The sequence below is a fragment of the Manacus candei genome, unplaced genomic scaffold, assembly GCF_025592945.1.
Source record: "Manacus candei isolate 608988 ecotype Guabito, Panama unplaced genomic scaffold, ASM2559294v1 h1tg000017l, whole genome shotgun sequence".
NCBI classification, from domain to species: Eukaryota; Metazoa; Chordata; class Aves; order Passeriformes; family Pipridae; genus Manacus; species Manacus candei.
In genome coordinates, this window is record NW_026138065.1 from 4,284,959 (window position 1) to 4,305,998 (window position 21,040).

Here is a 21,040-nt window from a genome sequence, read left to right on the forward strand (position 1 = left end):
GTAAGAAAAAAAATCTACCAGCTAGTGAGCAGTTACTTACCCTATTTGTACTCTGCCAGTGAGGCTGTTGAGAAACAGATTTTGACCAGCATATTTTAACTCTGTACATTCCCATCAGTCTGCAGGCTGGTCATAAGAGGTGTAGTACAGGAGAGAAGACTGGACTGTCCTCCCACTCCAGACAAAGATATACCATTGAAGCAGGGAATGATGTCTTTAGAAACATAGGTAAGCATTTAACTACTTATTAAACCATGAAATGGCAGTAAATATGACTTTGGTTTATTCCTTTAAATACAAAGAGGCTTAACTAGCCTTCCCTGTGTAAAGTTGGGACAATCTTTTGACATGTAACCTCCTGGGAAGGAGGAGGTTGAAACCCAACCAAACTTGAAATCAGAATAAAGTACTTTCTCAGGAGTGCTGTATCATTTCATGTGTGGGTGCTTATTGTATCCAGGTCAAAACACTGCAGCCCATTTACTGACTTACCTCCCTCCTCCCCCTAATATACTCGTACATTTCTGTGTCACCAAAGCACTGTACAGTGAGGAAATTGTTCCACGGACAAGGTCCTGTGCATGTGCAAGAGGGAACCTAGGGATGGGAAGGGATGGGGTCAAGGAGGATAACGATCCTGAGAGTAATGTAGTATCTCCATTTGGAGGAACTTCATCCCGAATGTACACTAAAGGGCAGAAAATATTTATGTTTTGTTGATCCTTGAGAAAAAGCAGGCATGGTAATGGTATAAAAGCTTTTTAAAGGGGCAATAAATAATAGTTATGATAAATAAGCCTTGGAGCCATAAAAATCCCTCCTTGGCCACCTGAAAGCTTCTGTATTACCATTATTTCATTATTTCACTATAAATAATAGTATTTTTCTTAGATCAAAGCATATAATACACGCGAAGTTTTTAGACCAAGTTACCTTATTTTCCTAAATGGTAGTGAGTGATATGTTATTTATTGTAAGATTCAGGTTAATCCTAATTTTACTCAGTTTCTGAAGAGAAGCTTAGGTCAATCTCCAATTTTTTAACTGCAGATGTTTATGAGCACAAAGAAACACTGGTGCCATCGCTGGCATTAGAATGTCTTTCAGATTTTTTGAATCAGATTTTTTCTCTTTCAGAAGGTAAGCAGAGACTGTGAAACACTTCAGAGCAGCAAAGAGTTGCCCATGAAAGGACATGGTGTCTGTTGTTCGTTTACAGCAGAATGATTGATACTGAACAGTGTGGAAAACAGCTGCCAGAGTGCAGAGCCCTTCAAGGCTTAAAGCTGTGACAAGCAGGGGCAAAATTGTAACTATATTTGCGTATACACTGCAGCATCTTCCAGGCTCAGAAACATTATCACCATTGATAAATACCTCTAGATATATTTATTTAGATGTGGCAGCATCAGGTCACAGCTACTCCTAGCATTATGGGTGGTTGTAGCCATTAAACAGCTGTATAAAAGGGTGCATGTGTTAGAAGCAAGTATTGCAGAGACACAGAGTTACTTCTAGTTTAGTAGAGCACGAGGGCTTGTTGTGATCCGATTAGTGAGAGAAGCCTCTGCCCAAATGAAGGTGCAAACAAGACCATATGCCAAAGTCAATAATATGGGTTTTAGTTAAAAATGAGGGTGAGGTAGATAGAAAGAAATAGAAAAGAGTGGAGTGGAGAGAGAGATCAGGTAGAAGGTAGTCACCACCTATGGATCCAGCGGTGTCCTGTTGGTCCTTTTTCACCCTGGGCTTCTTGGTGGGGGGGTCTCAAGGTCATCCAAAACTTTTCACTATTTATATATTTTAGCAAACAAAGGAATAAATGCGCATTTGTTACACAGTTCTCTATCAGTTAAATGATTCCCTAGCTTCTAATGCGAATTAGTCTGCATGCTCAGTCTTTCTCTTCTTTTGAATCTGGGGGTTTCCTGAGTCAGTGGGTTGTGAGTCAGTGCTTGTGATCTCTCCCTGCCAGAATTACCTTTTACCCAGTCAGAGCTGATTTCATCACAGTTACTGAGTTGGCTTTCCTTGTAGTCCATAAACTTTGCATTCTTTGTGTCCATAATCAGTAATACATTCTTCTCCCTCAGCTTTGTTAACCTCCCCTTAAGTCTGAAATAACACCTGGACAATAGTACCGCCTTTATCTTGTCTCGAGTTCCTGCTGTGGTAGCTTAACTTGCAGTCCAAGTTTCATGTCCTATTTGGCAGGGACTTCAGTGGTCATTGCAGATACCACCTGTCCCATAACTTGGGGTGATATTTGTTTGACCAGTGATATGCATACAACCTGTTGCTTCTTTACACAGTTCGCCCCAGTGGGAGTTTTTGTCTGGATGGATTATTCAGGAGGTACTATGACGGGGGGAGAGCTGTAACCCCCCTTATGTAAGACTCTGAAAGGATCACTCTGCACAGGGTCATGCTGTGACACAGAATGAATGTTTATTGAACATGGATGCCAGTTTTTATAGGGAGAGCAGGGACTTTTCTGGAACAAAGGGTAGAGAGTGGGAGGAGTATTTCAACAGTGGCAAATCACAGCAAAAAGGGGTGGAACTGTATGAACCTGGGCAAATGAGAAACTGTCTCTGGGGAGAACAGGTGAAGCAGGTAGGACAAATAAGGAGAGGGCTTATGTTGAACCAATAGGAAAAAAGGGTAACAGGGGTACAATACCGGGAATAACACATTTTTATAATAAAATATATTATACTAATAATAAAACCAATGCACCATGGAGTAAAGGCACTTTGAAACAAACACTCTTGCAGTCCCGGCAGGCACAATCAGTGCACCATGACATAAGTGCATTCTGATGTTATTTCTTCTTCTTCTTCTTCTGATTTCTTTTCACTAATTTCCCTCCACCACTTGTAAGCCTCCATTGGGGCACCTCCAACACTACTCTTGCCTCTGCCAGGCCTGGAGTTAGCAACATCCTGTCACTCCATTCTGTGCTTATCTCATGAGAAAGTCCTTCTGTGGCCTTAACTGTCTGAGACAGGCAACTGTTCTCTTTAAGTCCTTACAGGGCTGTATCTTCATGTTGAGAGAAAAGATAATAGCAAACTTTGAGTCATATGCTGGCTGCCAACACAAAGCCTTTCAGGATTCAGCTGTTAAATCTCCTGTCTTTTGGCATCTCAGCACATGAAGAGCTTCCAGGAGTTTCTCAGTCCTTAATATCTTTTTCCTTAGCAACAATCTTGACAAACGAAATCCACAGCATGCTGCCTGTCCATGTGATTATCCGGCAGTATGAAGAAAGGGACTAAAACACACACTAAATTGCACCATAATTTACCAGGCAAAGTTTATTACTATAAGGTATTTTTTTCCCACAAATGTTTATGTATGTATTGCAGTATTCACAGAACCACAAAACATCAGCTGTTGGCCAACTACTACCTGTATTACACTCCGTATCACACTCCTAGATGATACCTTTAGCTACCAATATGAAGTTCATCTAGGTTAAACTCCTGTTAAGAAACAGCAAAATTGCTAGCAGCAAAACTATTATTTATCCCAGAATAGTGAGTCTGGATACACCTGGAATAATACACTGAACAGTAGCAGAACCTGTTCTTTGTCCTTGAACCTGATGCCATAAGATCTTTAGGATATTTTAGCTTTTCATAGATTTTAAAGTAGCTTTGTAGTAAACATAGATTTTTAGTATAATTGTATAGTCTCTCACACTTTAGTACAGTAGTTAATACTTACCAAACCCTATTCCCCACTTCATGTCAAATTTTCTAATTTCTTTAGGCTTGTTTACCCTCCTTCCAATTCAGGACTATAGTAAATACACCTTGTTAAAGAACATATGCACCCCAGGCCGGAACGAGAAGATACCATCATAGTCAAAGCAACCTTCAAGCCTGGAACCTTGGAGAAGCTCCAGATACAGTACATGCCATGAAGAAGAGGAAGATGAGGAAGAAAGGGATCTTGTGACCTTTGACTCAATTCCAGGAAAGTGTACCAAGGGGACAGATTTGGGGAGGATCTGGGAGCAGATAGTTCTTGGATTGGACCATAAATTGTGAAACCCCTGGACATGGGTGTGTGTCTTTGTACTCCTTGTGCCAAAAGGCCTTCATTAAAGACCTTCTCTCTGTCTTACTTATTCTAATATGGTCTGGTGAGTTTTTTTCTCCCAGTTTTAGGCAACAAACCCAACCAAAATTTTTTTACTGTGCCTCTATTTTTAAATTCAAAACAGAGGGTCTGTATCCAGATGGCCTACTGGAAATGGTCCCTGACTCATCAGAAACCAACATTGTCCCTGAGAATTGCCTAAGAGAGTGTTATTTGCCCCTGTTCCAAAACCATGTTAATCTCCTTCCGACAGTTATGCAGTAAAGAGGCTACAATAGCTGGCACTATTAAACTTACTTATTAGTTTAGATGTCAGCAGTAAAGCTGGGTTGGGTACAGGGATGCTGAACCCATTTCTCAGGCGCTCTTTGGGTTTCTCGGTAGCTTCTGTGACCTTTGACTTGCAGGACTTCAGCATCTCTAACCACAAATACTTGGCCAAGTGGGCAGCTTGAATAATTTTAACACCCACTTTTGCCTCCTGAGCTTGGATGCATTGAAGGTCTGCCTCACCAGCACATCAGTAGGACAGGGATGATCACTTTAATATGTATTGTTGGGGTAATATTCTCAATCTGGGCAGCTTCTTTAGGCACTTGCTTCTCTTTTGACCTCTGTGTCTCTTTTAATAATTCTGGATAATATTGAAGATGAACTGCAGGCTTCCTTCACAGCTGGGAACCTCTGAGAGACTGTCAGGTGTTCAGGTATCTAAGTCTATTCAGATGAATTTCAGGCCATGTGCTTGCCTCTGCTTTGTGGGGATCAAGCTTAGTGGTGGATAACCCTAATCAACAGTACATTGTCTCCTTAGCCCTCCCTGCTACTTCCTTTCTGCTCACCAAGAATAGCACCACCTTCCCTGGACCTCAGATTTGTCTTCAGCTGAGCCTCTGCCCATGGCTGACTCTGAACTTCGAAGATTCCTCTTGCCTAGTAGCTCTAAAATGCAGATGCTGCTCCAAACCCTTAACTAGTTCCATCCCTCAACCTTTCGTAATTTGACTATTGCAGCATCCTCTCTTCTTCCGTCCTGCATTTCTCACGTTTATCTACAACACTGCTAACTCGGAGCTTTCCCAGTTAAGAACTTTGGTCCTGTCTTCCCTCTCCATTCCTCATTCTTCTTTGTCCATCCTTTTTCAGCTCTTTTTTTGTCCATCACACCTGAGAAGCATATTGTTTTTGCTAGGAGATCATCATTGGCTCTGTTTTGACTAGTAAATGAACAGGTAGAGGGGCAGAAGTAGGCTGCCTGCGCTGTTAAACTGTTCAAACAGTGCTGCAGTGTATTATCAATCTTCTAGGTAATTCCTGGGACAATTTGAGAATTAATATAGGATAAGCTATTAACTTTGGGCAGTTTGGATATAGTTTCAGGATGGATATGACTAGACTGTGCTACCTGGTCTCAAGACCAGAGAAGGCACTCAGGACACCTGTGTAGCGCTTCAGGCTTCCGGGGATCTGAAGCAGTGGTAGATTTCTGTTGCAGAAAGCTGAAGTGCATAGTACAAAGTAATTGAGATGTGTAATAAACATTGTCATTGTAGCATATTTTCTCTTGGGACTCACACTCCCGCTGTGTTACTTAGTTACTGTTGCTTAATATCCCTGTTCTAAACAAGCTCTTGGTTCCCCTGAGATCATTTCAGTCACCTTTACCAAAGTTTAATGGTCCAGACAGTGATTAAAATTTTGTTATCTAGAAATTACTCTGTAAAGAAATTGAGTCTCCAGACTTTAAAGATGTGTAGACATCTGCCTACGAGTTACTTTCTCATGAAGAAAGGAAGGATATTTTCCAAAAGTTTCATCAGTGTTATATTTAAAATCATACTGCTGTTATAATCTCTGCTCAGACGGCCTCAGATTTGCCTTCCCCATGTAGAATTTAATTTGTATATTTCACACAGATGCTTCATTTGTCAAATTTGTTGTTGCACTTAAAGTATTATTGAATTAAAATGTTGCCTATAAAATATTGGCTAGATACCAAAGCCTATCAAGAATAAGTCTCCAGAGTGAAAGTTTCAAAACCATATTAATATGTAGGAAAGCACCTGAGTGGCAAATTTTGTTACAATTGATTATGGAGGTAATCCATTTCTCTCTAGGTCATCACTACATTGCATTAAAAAATGACTTTACAAACACTGGAAGTGTCAGACACTGCAGAGACCACCAAAATGCAAATACCTTGTGTTTTCCAGAGGGCCTTCAGTTTCAGAGACATGTGAGTGATTGGGTAATGTTGTCCTCTGGTGGTTAAGATGGCCATTCATTTATTGTTGAGGACAGAACACTGGGCTGGGATTCAGGAAACTCATATTTATTTCCAAAGCTGTGTCAGCCTGAGGGATGACCTTGGGCAGTCACTCTGTCTTTTGTGGCTTGTTGTCTCTTCTGGCAAATGGAAAAATGACCCTGATACCTATGGATGAAAAGCAAAGTGTAAGAGATGGCCATTTTTATTATTACTCAGAAAACTTTATGTAATCCTTTTATTCTTTCATTTTTTTAGATACATAAAGAATTTTGCGTCTTTTTCACAAAGAAAATATGATGCCATAATGAGAAGCCAATTTTCTTCTATTGCTTCTTCTGCTTTAAACAAAGCATGTGACTTTCAAAACAAGCATGTGGAAAGTCTAGGTAAGTTTATGCATGAAAACTTGCAACAATTACTATTTTATTACCGATTTCAGCTACTTGTATTTTTCCACTCTCTTTAGTCTTCTACTGCTAGAAATAGTACTTATATCTAAAGACTACTTGCTGTACTTTTTAAAAAGAAATTGTACTTATACTTCTTATAGCACAAATTAAGTCACAGAAGTGATCTTAGAAACTTATTGATTGCTAAAAAATATTTACACTGATATGGATAAAAGGATGAGATGAAGCTGTGAAGTCTCTTGCAGTCTGGACTCTGTATGCTCCATCTTCCTCTTCCTTCTGAGGCTGCAGAAGTGGAAGATAAACTATTAACTCTGGAGTGTGGCTGCTGAAGTGAGCTGTGCAAGCAATGTGGCAGTTATCAGCACCTCCTCATCCCCTCACAGAATCATAGAATCGTTTAGCTCTGTAAAGACCCTTAAGATTATCATTTCCAACTCTTTGCCTGGCAATGACAAGTCCAGCACTAAACTATGTCTCCTACATGTCTTTTAAATACCTCTAGGGATGATGCTTCAACCACTTCCCTGGGTAGTGTGTTCCAATACTTGACAACTGTGTCTGTGAAGAAAATTTTCTAATATCCAACCTAAACCTCCTCTGGTGCAACTTGAGGGCAAGGGACTCTGACAACTACTTTCATACACAGGTCGAAGTCTGCCCTACAGAAGCCCAAGTGAACAGTTCTACTGACCCGTCTTCTTACTTCTTCAAGAATCTCCTACCATTTCATGGTCATTGTGCCCAACTGTCACATAACCTACCAATCCTTCTCTCTTCACAAGCAACAGGTCCAGTGGGGCACTTTCTCTACTTGTTTTACTCATCCACTGGGTTAGGAAGGTTTCTTTCACACACTACAGGAACCTCCTATACTGTTTCATCTCTGCTGTATGGTATTTCCAGCACATATCTGGTAGTTTCCCCATGAGAACAAGGACTGGCAATTACGAGACTCCTCCCAGCTGCTATTTCCTCTGCCTCTTCACCTGTTTGGGTGGTCTGCAACAGACTCTCACCATGGCATCTGACTTGCTGGCCTCCATCCTCAGTCTTATCCATAAACATTCAACTCTATCATCCTCATCATAAAACTCTAGACAATTGAAACACTTCCTAATATACATGGCTACCCCACCACCTCTCCTTCTTTGCCTATCCCTTCTAAAGCGTTTATAGTCATTCGTTGCAAAACCCTTTAGGTCTGGATCCTCCAGAGGATCTGTCCCAAAAACCAAATAGCATCTCTGTAAGCAGAATTGATCTGCATCTCTCTTGTGATGACTGACAGATGGGAACTGGAAGATGTTGGAGACAACAAGTCTGTAAGAAGGAAGTAAGAAGATGGAAGACAGGAAGTACAAAAATGGACTTCCTGAACTTTCTGCAAATCATTATGACTCTGCAAAAGCTGTGTCAGCATGAGTTTACTATTGCAGCCAATCCTGATGTATTTATACATGAAGACACCAATAGTAAACTGACATGTGTATGTTTACATGGAAGGCACCAATAGTAAGTTGACATGTGTGTTGTGTGAAAAGTATAAATGTCTACAACCTGTTACAATAAAGATCTCTTCCAACCTTCTTGCTATCCTGTCCCTGCTTTGGAAGAAGATTCTATGTCGCTTTGGCCATCTCAACATAACAGCGACAGGAAGAGAGGAGACAGAATATATTTTTCATGTCCTGTCTCTAACCTATAAAGTATTTGGAGCTCAGAAGGGGAATGTCTGTCATCTAAAAGGAAGAAGTTGAAAGTTGTTTTTTATTTATAAATTCTTTTCCCCCCCCCCACTTAGGATCTTTCTATTTTTTTGTCATCTCCTCACCCTAGATTTTTTTCTTTCTTAACTGGTAGAAATCCTTAAGGCTTAGGCACTGGAACGATTGATGAAATTTTTCAGAGACATAGGAGAAGTGCAGGCACTTCCGTGTTTCCTACATTTTGCTGTTTTCCAAATTAATGTAAGTTCTGCACTGCTCTGACAGATACAGCTGAGTTTGCCATGGGAAAATGCACAGCCACATTCTGTTTTTGTGTGACAAGTGTCACAGGTGGGAGTGGAAGGCTTAGGCAAAATTTATTAAAAAAAAACCAAACAAAACCCTGCCGTTGAGCCACAAGGTGCAGAAAGGACTCCCTTGCTTTCTAAACTCCTCAGAGAGAAGTCTAGGTGCAGTTGAATCCAATCTTAGCCTTGGATTATGTCAATGGTTTAAATTTAAGGAATTATAGAAGTATGATGGGATGACTTTTGTCCTGCAGGTTTTAATGATTGGCAAAATGAGAGTATTTATATAAAATGAACCATTTATTATTAAAAATGATCAGACAAAGATCTTAATCAGAATTGCTTACTACACAGCACAAGTGTTAAAACTACTAGTAGTATAGTATAAGATAGGACAGTACACTATATTGAAGCAATTATATTAAAGCTAGCAAAAAGAAATAATTATTAATTAAAGATTGATGTAACTCACTCATACCAATGCTCATGGGGAGATATCTTTCTCTCAGCCTTGAGGAGTATCCTTGGAGGGCATCGCCACCCAAGGGAGGAATCTCCACACATACACACCAAGAAGGGTTATGTCAGAAGAACCTGACTGCATGAGAGTTCTTTGAAAGAGAACTTTTATAGTATAAAGTGATTGACTGCTAGTCATACATTTGCAGGCCAGCTGCCAGCTTATCTGATTCGAAGTCTGGTGAACCAATATGGTTTTAGCATAATCAATACCAAGACAGCACCCTGGCGCCAGCAGTTGGACTTGCATGACAGCTTGCATAATGCCTTGCATTGTATGCATTCTCTGACTGGATTTTAGGTCTTACCAAGGTGGGCTATAATGCCACACCAAGATGCAAGTTGCTGCAGAGCAGATTTTTGTGTATGTTACAGTGGTGCCTGGGAGCCCTGTTACCGGCCCAGGTGCTGCTGTGATAGGGGTTGCACAGACACAGCTCTTGTCACCTGGCCCTTCTCTGGTTGCTGTACAAAATCTTTTCTTTCCTTTCCTATGGCAGGCTGAGTGTGTAAGTGGGCAAAGCTTGTTTGGTATCAGGTCTACAGATAGACCAGCAGAGCCTTGAGGCTTCATGGCTGTATTTCCTGTGTATATGATATCAAGATTTGAGTCAGGACTGCTTCCAAGAGAGAAAGACAAGAGTTAAAACATGCATCCTTTTTCCTGTTTCCTCCTCATTGTGTCTAAGCAGCTGTGTATTTGGCGTGCATGCCTTTTTGTTTACATCTCAAACTGCACGCTCCTTCTTTCTGTAGATAGTGTGGAAAAGGCCTCCGGCTCTCAGGGTAGCTCAGAGTTACACAGACAGAACTGGAAGTGTCCAATTAAATACTCTAAGGATCTTTATTTATTTCTTTGGACTAATTTCAACAGAGGAGTCAAGTTGGTACCTAATTTAGAGTATTAGCTATTTCACTGAATTCAATGGATAGATTGCAAATGCTCATGAATGTGTCCCTACACATCCTTGCCAGGTGAAAAGGCAATGTCTATGTACTTCCAAGCAGGAAGTCACAAGACCTAAACCCTTGGGGCACTCACATAGGTATTTACATCTTCCAGTAGTTTCTTTAGACTCAGGGGATGTTTTGTGCTTAAAGTTATACATGTGCTTAAATGATCTGCCATCTGTTTAAATTCCATAAGAGTAACAAGTTGTAATTAATTACTCAGAACAAATATATTTCAAAGAACCTCTGAATTGTATTGAACTACTTAACAATTTGTGAAATTTTGGGCATTATGGTGTATGAAAGAACAAATAACATGGTAGATAAGGAGACAGGTCTCTTCCCATGGAAGAGATCTGAGAAAAGAAGCCTTGAAAACCATTAATCCAAGACTGGCTGCCTGGATCTTGCCTGCTTGTGAAGACATCAGATACAAGTTGTTGCAGCAATGACAGAAGACAGCATTCACCTCAGGTGCTGGCTTCAGTACGCTGGCAATTTCCCATTATAGATTGATCCAGATTTTTCTCGAGATTTGCACATAAGTATTCATGTGAGAGAGCACAATTTCGGTTAGAATAAACACCATAGCAAATCTTGTAACACTGTAACAAAATACTGCAAGTGACTAGTTAAGAAACAAAACAAAACAAAACAAAACTGGTATGGAATGACATATTTGAAGCTTCTATATTTAACTACATTTTTGTGACATCTAGCTATCTGCTCTCTTCGCGTCTTCAATCTGTCTGTCAAAAGACACTGGAGACCCTATTGACTGATCCTCATAACACAGCTGTACACAAAAACAAGACAACCAAGTAGTAGTCTTGAACTCACACTGCTGAAGTCCAAATGGGATGTCAATTGCATCATATGAGGGAACATATTAGAGCAGACGAAGCATTTCTGAGTGATTCAGAAGCCAGTTTGACATGAAATAAATTCAGTCTGAGCCTAAAGAAAAGGTTTGGTTCAGTTATTGGAAAGTGAAGGTTATTATTATTATCATTTCATCTAGGACCTTTTAAGAACTCAATATATTGTGAGTCACTTTCCCTATGTTGTATTATTTTCCATTTTCATAGGACCTCCCTTCCTGATTTTAGCAAAGCAAGTTCCTAAGTACTGTGAGAAAGGCTGTTCTCCTAATAACACTGATGACGTTTGCAGAGCTGGGAAGCCTCATGAGAAAACTTGTTATGCAGATTGAGAAGGATCAGATAAGCTTCTTCTACTTCAATGGGATCAAAAGTGGAGTCACATTTTAAGAAAGCATTCAAGCATTAACAGAGGTTCAACTGACATGCATCATGCTGGGGAGCTCTGCCAGCCTACATCTGCTTTGTACCTGCTGTTGCAAAGTTCTCCCAGTGTTCTTTAGATAATAATTCAGCACATTAAAGAACTTTGGACTAACTCAGTGGAATTGGTTAAATGTTAATATATATTAAGGTGACTTGTAACAGCTGCAGATAAGGTTATTTGTTTCTTACTTGGTGTAAAATAGCTAGAAAGGGTGTAGGGGCAGAAAAATGAGGTAAAAATGACTCATTACCTAGAAGTATACTTGAGAAATAAAATTAATGGAATTTTGTAGAATGCACAATTTGGGTGATTTGGGGAAAACTGTTATTTTTCATTCTCATAGAAAGCTAAATTTGGAAGGTGAATCACCTGATTCAGGAGGAAGTGATTATTTGTTAGAACTGTGAATGTTTCTTGAGATAGAGCTGGTTGCTTCATATTAATTTAAATGCATTTAACAATGAAAGTATCATCTATAGCACTTCTACCTGTCAGAATGGAGTGGAAAATACCTTTTCCTCTTCAAGCTCAATAATTTTCTATGGGGAGTGTCAGAAACTTCCTGTAATTTCACAGTTTTCCCCAGTGTACAGGTTTTCCTGAACCTGGTGAAAAGCAAGACCCAGAAACCACAACAGCAATGTTGTGACAATGAACTAATATGACCAAGATCTGTGTATCAAAGAAGAGGTGAGGTAGTACATATACATGCACCAAAGATTAAGAGATGGTAATGGACAATATAACAGAAATTAAAATGGAATAAAGCAGTCCAATTATTTTTTAACAAGTCAAGACCTACCTAGAGCAATCAAAGCTTCCAAGTGAAACTTGGAGTTTGGGGGCTGACTAATTGTTTTGTAGATCTCTTGCTGACAGGGAATGTTATACATCTTATTAGTGTTAAGATCCGTATCAGCCCCTGCAGTGATCAGGCTGTGCTGACTGAAAACTTGACAGAATCACGTCCATCTGCAAAGCTGATAAAGTTTTGGAGGTTGGACTAGGTGATCTCCAGAGGTCCCTTCCAACCCTAATGAACTACTCTGTGATTCCACGAGTCTAAAGCTAAGCAGTAGTCTTGCAATGAGATTACACACATTGTAAGGAAGTACGTGTCCTCAGATTTAAGCTTTCCGTTCGTTTTTGCTCACAATACAGGAAATAACACAAGTTATTCAAATGGTAAAAAAACCCCAGAATTGTACTCTCAAAAAAAAAGATGGTTATAGGAAGTGAATGAACTCTTTAGCTCAGAGGCCAGTTTTTTTCTAGTATGCCGTTTGTACAGACTCTTCTTTATGAAGCTGAATACCTGACTTGCATTGCTCTTTCACTGCACTTCTTTAAGAAGTCAAATGGGAAAGACAACGGGCAATTTTGAAATCTGTTAATCTTTAAATGTTTTGCAGAGTTCTATTCCCCACAGTGTAACTGAAAGTCCAAATGTAGGCAGGAAGAAAGTAAAAATTGTTACTCTATCTCTTAAAAAGGCAGAAAATGCAACAGCACTTTTGCTAGTCTAGACTTTTACACCGAGAAAATAAAAAGGAGGACTGTTTTGCTTCAACCTAGTTTCAAAGACCGAATTGGTTGGTTAATTGGATGAGCCTAACATCAAATGGTATTTCCTAGCAATTCCCAAGGTGTTCAGGAGTGCACTCTTCCCCATGAGCTGAACTCCTCAGAGGATTACACAGCCCAGAACATAATGAAGAATTCCCCTCTGAACAATTTTGTGTTATATACTCTGAGATGAACATAATAATGAAGAGACAACCTGATGAGGTGGCTTACACTTCAACTCCTGAAAAGCATTGCAACTTAACATACTTGAAATTAAATGTTGTGCATCACCCCTGCTCTGAACTGGAAGCTTTTTTTTGCTCAGCACTTTTGAAATTAAAACTTTCAACATTTTTGAACCAAAATTATTGGAATTTTTTATTGTGTGAAAATATTTGATATTATAAATTTTGCCTATGCAAAGAGCAAGTACTGAAAGACACATGACGTGGGCTGGAAATTTGAAATTTGGTTGATATCACATTGCAAGGAAATTCTTACTGGCATGCAGTCCAAACTATAATGATCCTAAAAGGGGAGTAAAATGCCTGCTGTAACATTTCTGTATGCATGCTTCTCACTGTCATAAAGGGTAAAGGAGGGAAATACTTTTCAATGCTAATGAGACTGTGTTCCTCTGAAAAAGGCATTGCTGGCTCTGGGCTATTGATGGGGCTAACTGCAGAACTTCTTTAAGCCCTTATGTGGAAGGGCAAAAGTCAAGTTTTCAGTATCAACAATTAGACCGGTAATGAATATTGTCTGCAATATGCAGCACTTTCTTCATACCTCTCCTCTGCAGCAACCCTGAGAGGACAAAGTCATTTCAGAAATGTAAAAACTGAGCCGCAGCTGAATTAAGAACTTACCCCTTGGATATCAGATTCCTATTGGGTATGATCACCACTAAAATGTGCACTTGCCTTGTTAGAAGACTATAGGAAGTGAATTTCAATATGTTTTGTGTAAATGTGTAATGCAATAGACATGAACTCAGTCCAAGTCACTAAATGTTGAAACTAGCAGAGCTACCCCAATGAATGCTAAGAATTATTATAGTCAAAGGCACCACTGTGGCTGAGATTATGGCAAGCATTTTCTTGTCTTTATAAACTGGAAAAATTATGTATAAACTGTCAAGAAAATTACCTTTGTTCAAATTGTTCTCAGTAGCACCACTATATGTTTCAGTAATTTTTAATGTTTTTTATTTTTTGATCCATACAACAACGAAGGAATGTTCTGATATATATGTGCTGAAAACAAATTGTATTAATAAAATTATGTTTTTTCTGCAAACTTAGCTGGTTCCAATGCATTGTTAAATGCCAGCTACTCCAGTCTCAATTGATGCAATGAATGTAAGACCATTGATTTCAATGAAATTATGATAATTTAAATCATCTTAGTAATTTGGTCCCATATATTCCGTAATCATAAAAAAAGAATATAGATTGGTGGAATTATTTTCTTTCACATCTCCTCCATTGCTCTTTGCTGAATTTTTGTGCAATTGAATCATAAAGCAGTCTTAATGAGATTAAAATTACTCTGTTGTAATGTATTACCTTTACATCTACATTTCAGAGATCGCTTTAAGGAAACATTCTGTTGTTTTTTTCAGTATAAGTCTACCAGATGCATAATTATCTGTAAATTTTCCTGTTTTTTCACACACATGAACAAATGGATTTGGGAGCACTTTGTTGTAATACATGGGCCCTAAACCCCCAAATTCTCCACTGGAAGACATGGGCAAACAGGTACATTGTTCACCAGGAAAGTTATTGGAACTTGTTATCACTTACAGAGCTGCCCAAAATGAGCAGAAGGAATAATCCTGTTTTGGTAAATACAAACTTCAAATGCAATATTTATTATTTATTAGGGATAAATACTTTCTTTTTCCCTTCTGTGAATATCAAAATGCTGTAGCTAGAAGTTGAATCTAGCCTACAGGCTGAAGAAATTTTTTATGATCTGGTCCCTGTAAAAAAAAGACTGTAATTAAAAAAGATTGAACACCATATATCTCTGCAAGGCACTGTTTTCATGAGCTATATATTCAGTCATTCAGTATTTGGAAAGTTTCAGAATAGAGTTGACGTTATCATATTTAGCTTAAAATATGCCAGAAGGCAGACCTGGATTCATTTCATATGGGAAAATTATTCCATAGATTCAGATAGTTTCCACAGATCCAAAGAGTTTCCTGTCAGGTAGATTTAGCCAGATATTCAACTTATATGGATCTTCTCCAAGCTTTATCCCAATTATTTGGATCATAACTATCATTATTACAAGTTTAAATATTTGATTCCAATTCCAATCTTCAGACTAAAATGGAAATAAGACATATAACTGAATTTGAAAATATGAGGTACTGAAAATGTACTTACCTTTTTTTGTAATGGGATCTTAGATATTCAAGGACTCAAAATCAGTTTTTTACAGGTTTTTGCCCTATATTTGTTACTGTGGCAGCTTACCATACTGTATGCTGTAGTTTTACCTGCCCCTCTTTGTGAGCTGGGCTGCACTTGAAGGCCTTTACAGAACTTTTATCCTAGTATAAAAACTGAATTGCATTTAGTATCATTTGGACTGGTCAAATAATTCCCTCTAAGCCAAAAATTATATTGTTAAATCTACAGTAAACAAAAGGTTTCATGGCATTTCTTTAATAGATGAGCTGTTCTGCAGAACCATTTCTTCGTGAAAATAGTTTGGCCTGTATAAGCTTCAGAGCTTCACCACAATGACATTATTTACTATAATACAGCCTTGGGCAAAGCAAGTTAAAAACAAAATCGCATCAAAAGAGAACATTTAAACTAGAAGGCATCTTTTGTATTAGAAGTTACTTTCATTTCCTTTGGCTGAATAATTCTTTTGTGATAGTTATGTAGAGAAATAGCCTAATGCAGTAAACTCTGTGAATTGTGAAAGCTGCACAAATGTTATCACTAGACAATAACTAATTCCCAGAGAAGGTACCAAGACAGTTCACAGTTCTACCATGGCAAAAATTGTAGCAAAAGTTCCCTTTAAAAGAGCATTTTTACAAAGATAGACAGAGGTTTTAAAAATGGTGGAAGAGAAATAGAGACAGAATAAGAAAAAAATCTTTCTAAGATGCATAAAGACTGGGACGTGAAATTTATTAAGTCAGTTATTGAGACTTGAATAGATGATTGGAAGAAAGCACTGGATACATATTATAAAAGGGTAGAAACTTAAAAGGATTTTGTGTTATTAAGTGATAAAGAATGTATTTAATACATCAAGATATATTTTCTCAAATGTAAGTGATTCTAAGTCCAGGATTAAAGTTGACAGCAATAAGAAAAATTCCCTTGTTTTGTCAAAGAATGTGTCTTATATGAGAGAAGATGTGTATCAGGCACAGCTTTAAAGTAAAGTAAAGCTTTCAGAGAAAGCAGATTTATTTCCTTAGTCTTGTATTAGCAATTGCTGTAATTCATGTTTTAGATTTCTTCTTTTACTTGCGTTTGATTTTCACGGTAATATTAATTGGGAAAATAATTCCTTCCTCTATAGATTGGCAGTTGGTATAAGAGAGGTGGGATCTAGAAAGACTCTTGGATTGCAGGAAGTGCCACTTTCCTCCTCTATGAATATGTTGGTGGTCTCCAGAGAGGATAAATGAGAAAAAAAGGAGCTAATTCCACTTGCTGCTCATAATAGCCAGATGGCCAGATGTCTCAGCCACTGTTTGCTGTGGACAGTTAATTTGAGTTAGTGATGTGCTCTGGGTAGAATTCAAGAGCCTTGTTTATGTTGGGAGAAAGGATCTGTGACCCTATCTCTTCTCTGTGTGCCAGGGTCAGGTAGAGGAAGAGCTGTGTCTGAGCACTGATGTGCTTTCATAATCTAAGCACAAAATGGAAAAGAATTAGTTTGAACAGTGATTTACAGAAACTCCGTGGAGGTATGTCTGCAATACCAAGAGACACCTGAGCTAAGAGAGACCTCTTGCCTACTGGAAACTGGCTATGTTTCTTCCCAGCTGGTTATGATCAAATGGTGAGTGTCCCCCAATCTATCTCCTGGGTTTAAAAGCACAGTTTATTTAATGCTGAAACAGTGCAAGTGGATCTCATTGTTTTGAGTTGTGCTTGGGCTCCTTCACAATTTACATCTTTTCTATGCAAAGCCAGGGTTGGATCCAGCTGCTCCATGAACAAACCACTGTATGGCTGGCAGCACAAATCACCCCAGCTTCTCTCTGTTTCTCCCTGTTTCTCCCAGCAGGCTGTGTGTTTCTGTTTGAATAAGTTTAAGATCTTTAAATATTTACTCAGCTTTTTGCTTTCCTATTAGAAAATAGTGAGACAGTTTGTTTCTAGTATTTGCCAGGATCTTTTCAGCTCGTGAGTTTACCTTTCCTTAAATTACGAAGCACAGTCTTTACAGAGAGGGACGAGCAAGACATCACCGTAAGGCTGAACTCAGGTCAAAGAACCAGTTGTTGTTGTTGAAGGTACAAGGCCATCACATGGTAGGATTTTCAAAGTCGCTCTGAGGACTTGCACTCTTAGATCCATTAAATATTAACAGCCCTTTTAAACATCTACCTTTCTGCAGTGTTTTAGAAAACTTAGTATCACCCAGCAGGAAAGTGAGGTATTTCTCTCCTGTGGGAAATGCAAGAACAGTCAGGGGCTATTGGAAGAAAGGAGGAAGAAGATGGCCAGCACCACCACAGATGAAATCCTGTCCCCTAGAAGAAGGTTGCTATTTTGGGAAAAGGGAATATGGTGTCCTGAGACTCCAGGAAGAGGAGGAGCCCAGAAACAGCTGCAAAGAAAGGGCAGAGATGATGGCAAGCTGGAATGGTAACTGAAAATGTAGGAAAGGGGAAGAAGGGAATGGCAAAGCTCTCCAAAATGAATGGTGACCAAATGAAGCACATATAATTAAGTTGGATGCTTTCTGGGCTGAAGAAAACATTAGATGTTTACTCTGTTTGAGCAGTGTTAGTCATTACCGAGAAAGGTCTGAAGACCACTGGCTGACAAGACATTAATGCTAATTTTATTTTGTGCACTTAAAATACTTTAAATATATATATAATTGCAAAGAGTCAAACAATGTATATGGCTGTTTGTCAGATGTTTATGCTTCAAAAATACAGTCAAGCTATTGAAACCTCCATATCCTTGACCCCACTAATTGGAAAATGCTTCAGCTATGATTTTTGAGTCTTTGATCATTATATTAATGTCAAATGTGTCTTCAGTAATCACACAACTACGTGGTAGATGAGGGAAATCAGACATATAAGGTTCAATGATTCTTGTGAAGAAAAGAGAATATTTTTCCTGGTGCAGATGCGTTCAAAGATTAAAAAATACCACAGTGCATGCAAAATGATTACATTCTGTATTTATGGAAGAATTAGTCTTGGAAAATAGAACATAATACCTTGCTGGGAGCAGACCAGCTACTGAGATCAAATTCATTGGTATGCTCTGGCTGCTCGGTGCTCCATCAGAGAGTACAGCTGGTTTATGTTGTCAGAGCAATAGAAAGCAGCCAAGATTTACAAGAGAAATGGGGCCAACATGTGCTTTATTTATGATTATTATTTTTTAAGGTGAAATAAAACAACAAAAAAATATTGTTGAGCATCACAACACCGATACCTGCTTTGTGACATGGCAGACTGACTGCAGTTACTTAAACCCAAACTACTCTTGAGCATAATTGCTGTAGCAAGCATCCACCCACTGGCAATGCACAGAACTCTCAGTCACCATTTCTCTGCAAGCAACCAGAGGGAGACAAGAGAAGTCTGATGTACAGCCAGGAGAAGAGCAGATTCATCCTGGATTTGATAAGGTAGTTTTGGACCACAATCCCTGCTATTATCCTGCCTTCTCTGTGCTGTGTGAGGGAGTTCCACTGTCATGGGGCTATTCACATATCAGTGCCAGTCCTTGAAATGCTGATTTAATCATTACTGAAAACGTGGCTGGGAAAGGGTTGACTGCTTTGAAAGTACTTACCTCTGTGACAGGTTGAGACAAAGGTGACACATTGGTCACAGCTTCAGTCTCCTGCACCCTACATGCATGCTCTAAAGGCAATTTGTGATTATTTTTTTTTTTTACAACTGATTATATAAATTAAAACCTGTGACAATATTATCATTTATGTTACTGCCTTATGTTTTCTCTCGGAAATCACTATTGCCTCACCTGCAGTAGAGATGTTTGTGTGCTTGCTTCAATTCAAATTACTTCACTTGCAGACATACTGTGTTTTGACTGATTAAAGTAACCTAACTCATTTTGATGAAAGCAAACTACAGACTAATTGCCTCAGAGAGTCAGCAGATGTGACTGAAAAGTGTCTTCTAACTGAGGTCAGTCAAGAAGTTTTGCATCTTTAACTGGCATACAGGCCTGAAGACACTGTCTGTACACTGGCTCAGCAAGCCTTCTTCTGGTCATCAACCCTGTGCCAGCTGCTGGCCTCTGCTTGAGATTCAAAGCCTTGCTCCAGCAGAAATTAAGGCAAATAATGTGGTTTCAATCATCAGGCAAAAATCTACCCGTGATTATTTCTTTAATTGTTGTCCCTTTGATATTAACTTACCTCCACACAGGGAAGAGCCAACAAAGACAACACTGTCAAGTCATGCAGAAAAAATGCAGTGGTCAGTAACTGTATTAGGACCCGGAGAGCAGGAAAGCCTGGAACTGCTGCAAAGCAAACCCCCAGAACAAGAACTTTAGATGACCCTGTTACTCAGAGTAGTACTGTCATCTTCTGTATCAAATACCTCAGTAATATAAGAGATTTCATGATTTATTTTTTTCCCAGTAAGTTGGATTCTTTTGTTTAGTTCTTAGATTTATGAGGAGAAGTACATATTTGAGAGCCCCACTTTCTCTACACCCATTAAGTTCATAAACCCAGTTTTATAATGTACTCAGTACCATCCTGTTTAGATGACTCCTACCATGGACAATTAGAAAGTGATCATACTGTTAATCAGGCCCTGTAAAACTAGCAAATAGAGAAAATCTGTTTCTCTCTTGTAGCTGACATTAGGATAACAAAGGTACTGATACGGGTTGATATTTTTATAGGCATGGAGACAAGACTATTAAATTTCTCATTTTATTTTTTGTTTTGTTCTCACTGATTAGTGAAAATGGAGGATGAGATATATGACCTAGTGAGGGTTCAGATCAGATCAGTAATTGAAACAAATTCTAGATATGAAAGGACTACCTAGTGTTTAGAAACCATTAAAGGCTGAAAATTACTCTCTGTAAGGGAGCTGGAATAAAACAGTGTTTTGGAAAATAAGCAAAAACTTCAGAAATTGCTTTCAGAAGTTCTGCTGTAACATTCATTGTGCAACTGCCAGTTTTATAAACATTTAAATTCGAATTAATGTCTTGACTGCAGCAAACAGGCAGCAAAGGGCAACTGATCTTGCTTCCAGCTGTGCAATGATCAGTGACTTATTAATTGGACTTGTAAAATTAAAATTTGGTGCTTATTTTTTACTAAGCAGAATGGAGTTACTGCTGGTATTACTACATAATGTATGCAAATGAACAAACATTACCTTTTGCTGTATACAATTTGTGAGTGATTTTGTTGATATTTTGTGATTCATTCTTCTAATACCAGTGTATGCAAAATGTCATGCCTAAGAGGGGTCCATTTGTTTTGGCTTTTGCCTTCTGTTTTCTTTTGCCTTTCTGTAGTTAAGCTGATGGAGAGCTTCACACCAAACCCTGGTGAAAATGAGTTGGTAGTGTGTTTGCTCTTCATCACATTTCACAGAAACATCAACAGGAGCATTTTACTTGGGAAGAGCAGCTTATCAGAACTCCTGTAAAGCAA

At 38.8% G+C, this 21,040-nt stretch overlaps 1 long non-coding RNA gene across 4 annotated transcripts in view; it reads right to left on the bottom strand.

Annotated features, from left to right (window-relative positions):
• Positions 1-2,154: 2,154 nt before the first annotated feature.
• LOC127469457 (uncharacterized) overlaps positions 2,155-21,040 on the bottom strand; it is a 30,053-nt gene continuing 11,167 nt past the window's right edge. For 3 of the 4 annotated variants that reach the window (XR_007903986.1, XR_007903984.1, XR_007903985.1), the window contains 2 exons: positions 19,775-19,881; positions 2,156-6,544 (listed from right to left, as the gene is read on the bottom strand). This is a non-coding gene — a long non-coding RNA (uncharacterized LOC127469457). Of the gene's footprint in view, positions 6,545-6,987; positions 7,075-19,774; positions 19,882-21,040 lie in introns of all 4 variants that reach the window. The other variant, XR_007903987.1, reaches the window with a different exon arrangement.